Raw genomic sequence first — 13,706 nt, 5'->3', positions numbered from 1 at the left:
ACAAGGTTGTTCGCTCATATGCACTCATCGGCTCTATACACTCCTCTGCTCTATACACTCATCTGCTCTATACACTCCTCCGCTCTGCACATTCATCTGTTCTATACACTCCTGCGTTCTACACACTCCTCCGCACTTACGCACTCATCCGCTCTACACTCATCCCCTCTGCACATTCATCTGCTCTATGCTCTCCTGCGTTCTACACACTCCTCCGCACTTACGCACTCATCCGCTCTACACACTCGTCCGCTCTACACACTCATCTGCTCTACACACTCATCTGCTCTACACACTCATCTGCTCAACGCATTCATCCGCTCAGCGCACTGACCCGTTCCACGCGCTTCATCCATTCTAACGATTTCATCCGCTCCATTCACTTTGTTCATTCATCATGCATTATCGATTTCAGGTCATGTCACTTGTCATACGCACTGGATCCGTTCCGTGCTCTCTATCTGTTTCATGCACTACACTCGTCTCATGTACTTGAATCGTCTATTCTATATTTTCCATTTATTCCATGTACTCATACAGTCGGTGTCATCTGTCTGTGTACTCATTAGACTCTTGTATTCATCTTTCCATCTTCTTCTCTTTATTAATTTCCCCCATTTTGTTCATTTTGTCCATTGCACTCATTACATCCATTTCATGAATTTAAACCTCATTACTGTTTTCTTACGATTTATTCTTTTTATCCACTTCACTGCTTTGCTCTACTTTACTCGTTCTATTCCGTTTGTCCTTTTAGTTTACATTAACGGTTATTAGTTGTCTTTTTCTCGCATGGATCATGATGTTGTATTGTTATTCAAGATCTAGTAGTTTGTTGGGTTGGTGTCATTGAGATGCTGTTATTCAGTTTGGGTTAGTTTGTGTACGGGTTGGTTTTAGGGGAAGAGACAAGTTTTCAGTAGTTTGCGGAAAGACATTAGATCTTCAATTAGGCGGATGTGGGGTGGGAGTGCGTTCCACAGCGTGGGGGCCAAGGCTGAGAATTATGATCCGCCTAACCTGACTGAGTTTGTTTTAGGTATGACTAGGAGGCCGGCTGAGCTTGATAAGAGTACGTGGAGGGTGATAGGGTTTTGTCTTGAAGATATTGAGGTCCGGTTTTATGCAATGCTCGATGAGAAATGCATAAGGTTTTGAAAGTCACCCTTCGGGCCACTGGAAGCCAGTGAAGAGTTTTAAGGGCTGGGGAGATGTGGTCTCTCGGGCCGAGCGCTAGTAGCAGTTTGGCTGCAGTGTTTTGTGCTCTTTGAAGTTTATTCAGTTGGTAAGCGTGGACTCCGAGGTAGAGGGGGTTAGCGTAGTCCAGTCTTGATATAACAATTGATTGGACCGCTGAGAGTCTGTTGGGAAAGGAGAGATATGGAAAGATGCGCCTAAGAGTTTTAAGGTGGTAGTGGCAGGACTTTAAGACGTTGTTTACTTGGCGCGAGAGTGTTAGGTCAGAGTCAAGGGTGCATCCAAGGTTTTTTACTGAGTTAGAGGGAGTCGGTGAGTTGCCCATGGCAGATGGCCAGGGTAGTCGGTGTGGAAGAAGTTCAGAGTTGCCACATACCATGATTTCAGTTTTGGAGGGGTTTAACAAGAGGTGGCTTTGGGTCATCCAGAGCTCTATGTCGAGGAGGCGAGGTCAGGTCGGCGGTTGGGTTTTGAGTTCAAGAGTTTTAGGATTAGTTGAGTGTCATCAGCGTAGTTGTAACACAGGATTTTGTGTGAACAAGTTATTGGTGGGAGGGTGATCAAGTAGAGATTGAACAGGAGGGCAGATAGGCACGCTCCTTGTGGAACTCCTGTGTCAACTGGTCGGGCTTGGGAGGAATAGGTGGAGAGTGTCGTTATTTGGTACCTATCTTTGAGGAATGAAGCTATCCATTTGAGAGCAGTTCCACAAATTCCTAGGGAGTCGAGGCGGTCAAGGAGGATTGAGTGATTGTGTCGAAAGCGGTGGATAGGTCAAGAAGGATTAATGCGGCGCATCCCGCGGAGTCTGCCGTGATTTTAAGGTAATTCCAGATTGAGGTTAGGGTGGTTACAGTTCCGTGTCGGGCTCTGAAACCTGATTGTGCGGTGTCTAGGAGATTGTTGGCTTCAACAAAGGCATTTAGTTGGGTGTGGGCGGTTGAGTTTGGCAAGGAACCTGGTGTTTGAGATGGGGCGGTAGTTTTTGGGCTCGAGAGGGTCGAGGGAAGGTTTTTTTATGAGGGGTTTGACATGAACCGTTTTGAATGCATCAGGAAAAATACCTGAGGATAGGGAGTCATTTATGATGGATCTTGCGTGTTCTCCTGCACAGGTGGAAGCGAAAATTTCTTTTAGGGTTGTGGCCGGGCAAGGGTCTAGCTGAGAGCCAGATGGTTTGCGGGCAGAGAGAAGTTTGAGAAATTAGTCGGGTGATATTGGACTAAAGGAGTCGAACGTTGGTTGCGCAGTGGTTGCAGGCAGTGGGTTGGCCGGTATGGGGGGAGGGTTGCCTGGTGGATTTAAGAGAGCCAGTTTGGTGGTTAGCGCATTTGTTCTTTCAAAAGCTGTGGCGTAAAAGTGGAGAGAGAGTGAGTCGCACAGTGATTGTGAGGGTGTCGGGACAGTGGTAGTGCATGCCGGTTTGGTGAATTCGTTGATGATTTTGTGAAGTTCTTTGCTGGGGTTTTTGCAGTTTAGGATTCAGGAGTTGTAGTGAGCTTTTTTTTGCTTTCCAGATTTCAGCCTTGTACTGATGAAGGTGTCGGGCCAAGGTGGCTCTGCTCTCTTGGGTTTTTTCTTTCTGCCATTTGCGTTCTAGGTATTTATATAGTTGTTTAGTGGTCTTCAACTCAGGTGTGAACCATCTAGGTAACAGGCCACGGCTGGCTGATGGTTTGCAAGAGGGTGTGAGTCACATTAGTGAGGTGTTGAGCCATGAGTCGAAGGCATCGGGGGTTAGTTGTTTATTGAGTTGGCAGGTAGGTGGAAGAGTGCGTCGGCTAGGACAGGAACGATTATTCGTTTTTTCCAGCATTTTAGTAGATTCGGAGGTTCGGATTCGAGTACGGGAAACAATGAAGTGATCGGACCAGATGGGGGGTTTAGATGTATCCGGTTGTGGGAGCTAAAGATGGCATCAACAGTGTGTCCTTTATAGTGAGTCGGGAGTCGTTTACGTGAGGTTGGAGGTTAATCACGTCTAGACCGTCAGCCAGAGAGTGTGTCATATCACAAAAGCACCAGTGTTGCAAGGGTTTAGGGATAATGCCTGCACTATGGTGTATACTGATGCCTCTGAATATGGTCTGGGAGGAGTGTTGATGCAGGAGGTACGGTCGGTGCAGCATACCATAGCGTATGCTTCAAGGTCACATGAAGAGGTTGAAAGTCGCTATTCAGTTATTGAACAGGTGGCGTTAGCTGTTTTGTGGGCAATTTTGAAATTAAAGGTGTATTTATATGGCAGGAAGTTTACAGTTTGTACAGATCACAAACCACCTGTTGTGATTTTTAATAAAAAAAGGATTGGATGGTGTGCCCTGGCACACATTAAAGTGGATAACACGGCTTCAGGGGTTGGAGTTTGAAGTGGAACATGTGACTGGCAGGGACAACGTGGTGGCGGACCCATTGTCTAGGCGAGCTTTGACGCACAGTGATGATGTTGAAGGGCAGGGAAATGAAAAAATTAAGGACATTTTTGTAGTAGAAGAATCGCTTCAGGAAAAAGAGTGGCTAGAAGCATGTCAGGAGGATTTGGTATTTCAAGAAGCCAAGAGTAAGACACTGTTGAGATGGCAGTGCTGTGTGGATGATAGCGCAGGAGAAAAGATCAACGAGTATAGGAGAGTCAAAGATGAACTGTGCATACTTGATGGAATACTGTGTAGAGATCTGCGTTTAGTGGTTCCGGAGAGCATGTGTGAGAAAGTAGTAGATTTGGGACACAGATCCCACATGGGCATAATCAGGACCAAAGCTCTCTTTAGGATGGATTTTTGGTGGCCAGGAATGGATAGGATTATTAAGACTAAAATAAGAGTGTGAACAATATAGAGATAGTGACAAGGTGTTGGAGACAAGGACACCCCCCATGATGATACCGGATTGTCCCAAAACGGTGTGGCATACCATAGCCATGGATTTATGGGGTCCACTAAATTTTTGTGGCACACAAGATTGTTATGTAGTGGTGGTAATAGATTTATTAACAAAATGGCCAGAGGTTGGAATAATCAAGGACTATATAAAAAAAAAACGAATCACTACAAAGAATATAATCTAAATCCTGGAGAACATATTTTGGAGGGAAGGGTGGCCTGCTGAGATCGTAACAGACAATGCTCCGCAATTTATTTCAAAAGAATTTCAAGTGTGGCCAGTAAGGAATGGTATCAAACATAAAAGAACAGCATTATATCATCCATAGAGCAATAGATGTGTGCAACGATTCAGGAGAAGACATTAACGGATGGGATACGCATGTCGGTACAGTTTGGCAGAGACTCAGAAAAGGAGATTAGTTGGAGAGTGTTTCTGTACAGGAGCATTCCCCATCCAGTTACTGGAGTTATGCCGTTTGAGCCGATGCTGGGTCATAAGCCTAACACCCTGCTAGTCCATGGGTGGATGGGACAAGCCAAAATGGTAGGAGTGGATCTCCATTTGGTTAAAGAGAGGGTGAGAATGAAGGGTGAGGAGTGTAAAAGGTGGTATAAAAAACATGGATGTAAATTGATGAATGTCTGAAGAGGAGATGAGGCAAAGATAAAATTGCCCAGGTGGACCAGGAAAACAGATAACAAATTTTCCAAAGCGAGGACCGTGAGAGAAGATATTGGCAATTCTGTTCAGTTAGAGGGATGGGAGTTTTGTAATGAGGAGCGGTTGACAAGGTAGCCCACATACCAAAATCATCCCTCCAAGTGTCTCCCAGATGTTCTCTTCATCTGGCAAAGGGAAGGAGGTGTGTTATATTGTCCATAGTTCTCACTGTACATAGTTCCTTATCTGTTCATGAGTTAATGATGGCACACCATTCCATTAGAACACCACAGGTGCACCTCACCAGAATGTAGAGGTTTAAGAATGTTATTTATTTTTATTTTTTTTAATTATTTGCTTCTATCAATTCAATGATTTTGCAAAGACGAAGAGCAATTGTGTCAGTGTTTCTTTTTCTTGTTTTTTCCAAGCCTGAAACAGCTTTAAGATTGAAGTTTCCCATCTTGCACTCTGAGTTTTGGATTCAGGTTTCCAATTCAGTTAGACCTTTAAATGGTCGTTGCCTGGGTGCTCATCAGATTTAAGGGAGCAAGCCTCTAGGGCATTCCTTCATATTTTGGCAGTTGCTAATGCCCAAGTTGTCCTAGATCCGCACATCAATCGATTCCACCAAACTTCTTCTTTGTACTGGAAATCGGGATCGATCAGCGGTCTCAGGTACCCTCTTCTCCATTTTATCGTTTTGGGACAATGTAACAGGAGGTGCTTCATTGTTTCAGGTTCATGTTCCGTTTTGCATAGGCGACAGAGATTTGTTTGTGATTGTCCTCTGATGGCCCTTACTTCGTTGGTCGGAAGTAGGTTTAAGCGAGATCGCAGGAAGGTAGATCTTAAAACCTTGTCTGGGAATCTTTTTAGGACTTCATTCGGCGAATGTAATTTTTTTGGTTGAAAGTTCAAGTGAGTGAGGAGTTTGTTCTTTCCTGCTAATGTAAGAGTCTCTATCCAGTCCAGTTGGTCCATTTTGCGTTTGATTTTCGTGAGGTTTTGGATTAATTCATCTTCACTGCATCCACTGTTGGCCAGGACTGCTCGCTGCTTGGCAGCCCAGATGGTAAGAGGCTTGCTCCTTCCTTCAGCTATTTCAGATTTGATTATATTGTATAACAGCGGTGAGTCCTGCATTATTATTTTCCTGAAAAGCGCCATTTCCCCTGCTTCGATTGTTGCTTTCAAGGACAGAGTTCCAAATTCTCTTCTGATGATGGAGATGGCGGTGGAAATTGGAAGCTGAAGGACTTTGCGCCAAAAATATGCTTCCAGCTTTGGCCAAATTGCGGGCGGGATCGCTGGCATTGCCTCACATCCATAAGTCAAGCTCGGTATGACTTTGCCTTTATAGAATTTTATTGCCAGGAGAAGTGAAAAACGGCCATATTTTCTGTCGATTATTCTTGCCTGCGTGGTGAGTTTTCGGGTCTTGTCCCATAGATGTTGTTGCATCGAAGATTCTGATTTTGAGTTGTCCAAAATCACCCCCAGGTATTTGAAGAGTTTTACCACTTCTATGGACGAGTTTTCGATGTGCCATCTGTACATTTTTGAGTTCTTTCTTGGCGGCTAACCGAGTATCAATATTTTTGTTTTCTCCTTGTTTATTTCTAAGTTGTTGTTTGCTATGTATTTGGTCAAGTTGTCAAGCTGCCTTTGAAGTCCAATTTCAGTTTGATCGAGGAGAATGATGTCGTCGGCATATAATAGGCGAGTCACAAGTGTGTCTCCGATTTTCGGAGGAAAAGTTCTTATCGATTCGCCGTTTTCTTTAAGGTCGCCAAGGAAGGAGATGACTAGAACCAGGGCCAGGGGACAGCCCTGTTTCACCCCTCTGAGGGTCGAGATTTCTTCAGAGAGCTTGTCTGCCTGGTCTAACTTGACCCTGATTGATGTCTTGTCATGAAAGGCCTTTATTGGGTCAAGAATGTTGTTTGGGCACTTCCATTTGTCTAGTTTTGACCATAGTAAAGTTCTATCTATTCGGTCAAAAGCTTGGCTGAGATCTATGAAAGCCACGTATACTTTCCCCGGTCTTGACGTAAGTATGGCCTTTATGACACTCAACATCATGATGTTGGCTGTGGTACTCAAATTTTTCATAAACCCTGTTTGGAATGGGTCTCTGCACGAGGCTGTTTTTGCCCAAGTTTGAAAACTTTTTAGGAGGAATGATCCGTAGAGTTTGCCAATTGTGTCCAAGAGCGCAATTGGACGGTAGTTTCTTGGGTCAGTTCTATCTCCTTTTTTGTATATTGGGGCGATCACTGCAGTGTGCCAGGAGTTTGGAATCGATCTTGTGGTGCAGCATTTTTTAAATACCTGTCCAATGAAATTCGCCCATTCCTCTGGATGGTTTTTCAAGTCTATATTAGTGATTCCATTCCGGACCCGGAGCTCTGGAGGATTTCAGACGCTTGATGGCCAGTACGATGTCTCCTTCAATCTTCCCAGGTAATAGATCTTGCCTCAGGCTTGGGAATTTCTGTGAATTGCCTGGGAAGTTGGAAAATCTTGGCAAAGTGTTGTTTCCAGGCTTCTTCCGGGAAGTTGTTTAGACCTTTTGTGATTGCCCCTGCTTCAGTGTTCCTTATTAGTTGCCAAAAGGCACCTGAGTTTTTATCTGCCAGTTTTCTAAGCATTTCTTCTGAGTCCTGCTGGTAGAGAAAGATTCTTTGGAAGCATAGCCACGATTTGTACTGCTTTTGTTCCTTCAGATAGAGTTGTCTCGATCCTTCTGAATTTGAAGATACTGCCAATTTCTTTAGCTTCCTCAGGATGCAGCGTTTCATTACCAGTTCTTTATCATAAGTGTGTAATGGTTGCTGAGTAGACTTTTGGTTTAGTTTCCTGGGTAGCATGAAGGGGATCAGCAAGGGCTGATAATCAGTAGATTTTAATGACTCCCTGTTTTCCCGTAGGCAATGCGTTTTGTAGTTTCTGGACAGTTCCTCGATTCGTTTGGCAGTGAGCCTTAGGTGATTTCCTTGGGTGTTTGGTTCCACTTTTACTGGCAGTTTCATTTTGTCCTCACCTTCACTTGGCCATGCAATTTTCAAGATATTGTGGTCACTTGCCTCTACCCTTATGACCTCAAAGGCTGTAATTAGGGTCAACATAGCTTCTGAAACGTATATATAGTCTATGGTCCCATTCTGGGCTCCTCTTTCCCAGGTCGGGACATAGACCGCCTGAGGGAGTGAGTGGTCAATATTACGAAGATTTCTAGAGTCCATAAGTAGAAGCCATTTTTTTCCACGAGATTCCACCTGGCTTGTTGGACGCGATGGAATACTTCTTGATGGTCCGATCGGGCATTTAGCATTTAGATCTCCGCTTAGGATTATTAGTGGGTTGTTTTGGGTGGACATAATGTCAATCTCGCTTTCGATGGTTGCGACGAAGAGTCTGTCTGAGATGACTTGGGGGTTCCAGTAAGTTGTAATTACAGTTATCATAGAGGAGGTTGTAGAAAGGCTCTTCCTGTCCAATTGTTTCCACTTTATTAGTACTGCTAAGTGGGTTTGAGTTGCCGCCAGCTTCTTTTGAATTGAGAGGCCCGAGCCGGATCGGACTGCCACGAGAAGACCGGCTGATGGACGGCCCAAGCAACCTTTCTTGGCCAGAGAGACTGCAACTGCGAAGCCGTCAATTGTCGAAGGGGTGACGAGCCATGTTTCTTGGAGGGTAATAATGTCGAATTCTCCGAGGTTTACTGCTCCAGGTTTTGTAAAGTGAGCAAAGCCCCTGATGTTCCAGGACATCATTATTAGTGTTCGAAGTTGAAGATCTCGTATCGGTCTTTGCTCTGTGAGGCTCGCTCCGTCTTTGATGGAATCCGCCTTGGCACTAGATGGTATTTGTTGCTATTTCTTTGTTTGACTTGAGGAAGTTTTCGGAAGCCATGCTAGGAGCTGTTTAATCGGTGCGAATGTTGACAGACTGGTTTTGGCTTCTGGAGATTGCCGATTTCTTGAAGTTTTTTGACTTATGTTAGACAGTTTTTGTTCGGATTTTTTTTCTGAATAAGACAGAGCTCATTTCTTGGTAGTCGATCTTCCTTCTTGCCTTTCTCTTGCTCTGTATAAGTTTCTTTCTGTAGGTTTCCTGCTCGGGGAGAATCGATTTTTTGTTTTGTCTGTTTTGTTCAGTCGTTGGGGTGAATTTCTCCTTGGGGACAGAGGCCGGTTTTGCACTATGAGCTCTGATCGTGATCTATAATGAATTTTCTCAGATGGGAGAGAGTGTTCTTTAAATTCAAAGTTCAATCTAGTCGACCCTCTTTTTATCTCTGTGATAAAATACCCTTTTCTCAGGAGATCTTCTTCTTCTTCTTTAGACTTATCCTTTGGCTTCTGCACTTACATGTAGATACGCCTTCGCTTTTTTGTCTTTGTGGTAAGGCTCTACTAATATCAGGTTGGTGCTCTTTAAATCTTCGAGATTTCTGATGTTTCAAGATTTTCAAAATTGTGCCCCTATTTAAAGTTGTATTTTCAAAGTTTTCCGGGATCTGTTCTAGTTTGAGAACTGTCACAAGAGCGAGCCTTTGTTGTTTTGCTGTTTGTTGATTCCGGCTGCTATCTCTAGAGTGTCTTTCTCCTTTCTGTTCAGTCGGTTCTCTTGGTTTTTTGTGCCAATTGAGAACATCTTTCCGACTGTTGTCTGTGTTTTTTGGCGAATTTAGTTCTGCATAATTTCTTTTTAATGGATTCGTTCTTGTGGCATCCGGGCCTCTAGGATATCTTTGGTTTGGACTGAAATCAACCTTCTTTTGCTCACTGTTCGTCCTGCGTTTTTTGGCTGTAGGGGATGTTGCATAGTTTTTGTTTGTAGGCGATCTTTCCCCGTCGCCTTTTTAAGTGTGAGATGGACAGCCACTTTCAGGGGATGAATGGATAGTGATGTTCATCGACGCTTCGTCTCGTAGAAAGTCTTCAACTGTGACTGGAGAGTGTCTGTGAGACTTCTGAGGGACTTCTGACAAAATGGCAAACTTGGATTGGCGATTTTGGCGAAGCAGTAGGTACACTTAATTTTGAAGCCAACTTTCTGTTTTCCGCTTGAGGTGTCTGGTTTTTTCTCAGAACCTGGCCAGCGAGGCGCAGCGACGGAGGGGCTTCCGTCATGGATTGAAGATTGAAGTTATTTTTTGCTCTTTTCAAATTGTTTGGCTGAGTTGATGTGTCTTGTGTTGGAGTTTTTGATGTACAGATCAGAAGTGGTAGGTCGGTTTGCTTCGGAGCTGTCTCTTTCAGACATGATTTGACCGTTCCCTTTTTTGCTCCTTTAAATAAGAAATGACAAGGGGGTTCAGGTTTTTCGTTTGTTTTCAGGTTTGTAGTAGGCTTTTTCCCAAAATCAAAACAGATTTTATTTGAAGGTTGTTTGTCGTCTGACTGTGTCTGTATACTCATTACTGTTTCTTTTTCAATAATTGAGTCTGTTATGCACAGTCTCTTGAGTCTTTAATTAGAATAGAATATGGTAGAGGAATTGGGCTTGCGGGATTGGTTCGTTTTGGGTCTCCTATGATTTTGTCGTATATTACACTGTCGACTTTTTCTTTGGCGGTTATGTAGCCTTCAAAGTAGGTCATTTTGGTGTGAGTCATGGCGATCAGTGTGGTGTGATCCTTTAACATATCATTTATAGCTTCATATAGCTTTCCGAATGGAGCGAGCGCAATTGTCAATGCTGACATCAGTGTCGTCAGGTCTCGCTTCTCCGGTGGGGTCCCCTTTATCCCTTCCTCTGTTTGACCCGCCCCTGTACTCTTCCTTCTATGTGGAGTATGGGACCAACAAGTTTGAATAGAAGGCGGTGATTGAGATTTGGGTTGCAGCAATTTGTTTACTGGTGATGCTGCTGGTAGGCCTTGTGGTGGTTGCGCTCTGACTGGGGTCTGGCCAGGGAGCAGTGGTTGGTTCTCGACGGGAGACCCTTTGGGCCCCTCATTTGCCCTCTTATATGTTGGCTGGGTCTCTTTAGGTCGAGGAGCAAGTGGGGGGCACAGAGGCCCCTTTGTGCTGTTTGTCAATGGACTCTCTGAAAGGGGGGGGACTGACTCGTTGGAATGGTTGACAGAATCAGGTCTCTGGCTATCCGGTAGTTCGATTTGGTCTTTCCCAGAACTTTCATGATAGTAAAAATCCTCCTGGATATTTTCTTTGCAGCCAAAGTCTGACATGCCCTCTTTAGGTGTATAGGGGAACTTGCATGCTTTTGGACCTCCTGCCAAGTCTAGCGTTGCGTCCAGCATTTCTGCATCTGTCAGTTCAAGGAGGACGTCATATTTCCGTTTTCCTTGGCTGGCAAAGTATGCTTTTAGCGAGTTGCAGATTGCTGCGTTAGTTAAAAGCTTGTCGAAGAGTTCTTATTTTTTTGATGTGGCAAGTTGCCCAGTGTTCCTTTCTTTTTCTTCTGATTTTTTTTAATTTTTTGTTTTTGTTTTGGCAAGTGTACGTTTTTTGCAGTTTTTTTTTCGAGAAGTTGAAAATAGACAGTTGTTCTGAGGGAGAGGTTGCACTGACTTCTCGTTGGTAAGGTTTCGTCGTGTCAAACTGAACGTCTTGGTTTGGTCTCTCCTCTACTGCCAGCTGATCTTTGGCTCCGCCTCCTTGAGGAAGTGGAGCCTCGCTTTCATCCGCGTGAACTTCAGCGCGGACTTCCTTGTGCTCTGATGACGTTTTTGCCGTCAGGTTTTCCTCCGGCTCGTTCTCCCGTAAGTTTGCAGCGTGGGCGACAGGCGTCAGCGGCTCTTCAGCTCCGCGACCAGGGAGCCTCTGATTGGGGCTCGGCATGCTGTTTCGAGCAGGTCCTGGCACCAGAGACTTCAAGCCCCCGGTGAGTTCAGGGCCATTTGGCAATGTGGTTTGTTGTGAGTCCTCATGGGCTATGGCTGGCGATCGGGGTACCGCATGCTGTTCTCTCGCCGCGCACCCTTCGGTCCGCTGCACTGGGAACTTGGATGCATGCAGTTTTCTCTGCTCCGTCGCAGATTTTCTCTCTTTTCTCTCTTTGGCCCCGCTGGCCTTCTTGACGGTGGTGACTCCAAGTTGCCGAGCTCCTTCGCTGGGGGCATCTTTTTCCGGGTGGAGCGTTTGAACTACGCCCTTGTACAAATGCATATCTTTCTTGCAAGTCATCTTTGCCGGACGTAAAGTCTAAATGTTTCGGAGAGCTGACGTTTGAAAGTGCCAGTTTTTGTGAATGCTTTGATTTTAATGAGGGACGCACCGGCGGGTGGGGGAGGTCAGAACGGAGGGATACAAGCCTTGAGTTTTGGCTTGAGCTTCTCATCCACCAAGCCTTATCGTCTTCTCCTCCTGATGTTGGTGAGGCGGACGTTTCCCCTCGCCTTTCTTCCATGTTGGTGTTGGTTTCGGGGCGCCTGCCCCGCCTGCCCACGGACTGCAACTCAGCAGCCAACTCCACTGCCGCTCCGCGGATTGGAGGGGTTTTTAAGTCCAACCCACAGGGAGCAGGAAACAGTAGAGAGACTGTAGAGTAGAGTGCCACAGACTGCAACTCAGCAGCCAACTCCGTGGCCGCTCCGCGGATTGGAGGGGTTTTTAAGTCCAACCCACAGGAAGCAGGAAACAGTAGAGAGACTGTAGAGTAGAGTAGACTGCCACAGACTGCAACTCAACATCCAACTCTGCGGCCGCTCCGCGGATTGGAGGGGTTTTTAAGTCCAACCCACAGGAAGCAGGAAACAGTAGAGAGACTGTAGAGTAGAGTAGACTGCCACAGACTGCAACTCAGCAGCCAACTCCGCGGCCGCTCCGCGGATTGGAGGGGTTTTTAAGTCCAACCCACAGGAAGCAGGAAACAGTAGAGAGAATGTTATTGTTAGAATATAAGGAGTTCTTTGGCTCACCAAGGAAGTTAGCTGCAGTCTTTTATGTGATTTCTTAATAAAGACTCCCTTACCTATGTGAAGATGTGTCTGCTTGTTATAGCTCCGTGTGGGTTCGCCCCATGCAGGAATTTCACAAGACGTTCGTATCAGGCTGGGGCTGCTGCTCTCCCTATTTAATTCTCATCACTAGTGTTATAAGGACAGATGGACCATATGCAGGTGAACCTTCAAGGTACTTTTATTTCTCATAACGTTGCAGCAGCCCCAAACCTCTACAGCCAAGTCTTAACTGACTTGCCATTCCAATCATAACAATTACCATCTCACCTTCCTATTGAAAGTCTTAGACCATGTGACCACTATTCAGTTATAGACCCATGTAGAATTTCCCTCACTTTTGGGCGCACGCCAGTCGGGCTTCCGCCTGGGCCTGGAGACCGAGATGGCCTTTTTTAAACATAAAGGACTCCCTTCTACATATCGTAGATCAAGGGTAAATTAGCCTTCTAGTGTTCCTTGACTTGTCGGCTGGTTTTATACCATAGACCATGCCATCCTAATTCAGTGTGTTAAATGCGTATCGTTGGTGTCTGAAAACACTTCTAAAGGATTTAATTGCTTTCTTAACAACCAAACTTCTCAGATAAAAATCCTGGCACAGATCTCCTCACCAGAAACAGTTAATTATGGAGTGCCACAAACCTCTTGCATCTTGCCAGTTTTATTTAATATCTACATGAAGCAGGTCCATGATCTCTTAAATGATCATGGTGCAGTTTTTCAGCATTACGCAGATGATATGCAAATTGTGTTCTGTCTTGATAGTGATTACAAAGCCACTGTACCACACATCCAGACTATCATTAGTTACAGTGAACAGCTTATGACCGAAAACTGGGTGGGCCTTAATCAGGTGAAAACAGAGCTTCTTCTTGTTGCTTCCCCCATAAGATCACAACATCATTGGGTGTCTACTGTGATGAATCCTACAGATCCCTCACTAAGTCTCCTCCCAGCGGGCCAGGGAGCAAACTCATCCTGAACTTGTGGGTGGTGTTCTGCGGGAGTATCACCTGGGAGGAGAAAG

This window comes from Ambystoma mexicanum, chromosome 1p, assembly GCF_040938575.1.
Source record: "Ambystoma mexicanum isolate Mex_15411 chromosome 1p, UKY_AmexF1_1, whole genome shotgun sequence".
In the NCBI taxonomy this organism is placed as follows: domain Eukaryota; kingdom Metazoa; phylum Chordata; class Amphibia; order Caudata; family Ambystomatidae; genus Ambystoma; species Ambystoma mexicanum.
The sequence above is the reverse complement of the archived record's forward strand: the minus strand, read 5'-3'. Positions refer to the sequence as shown.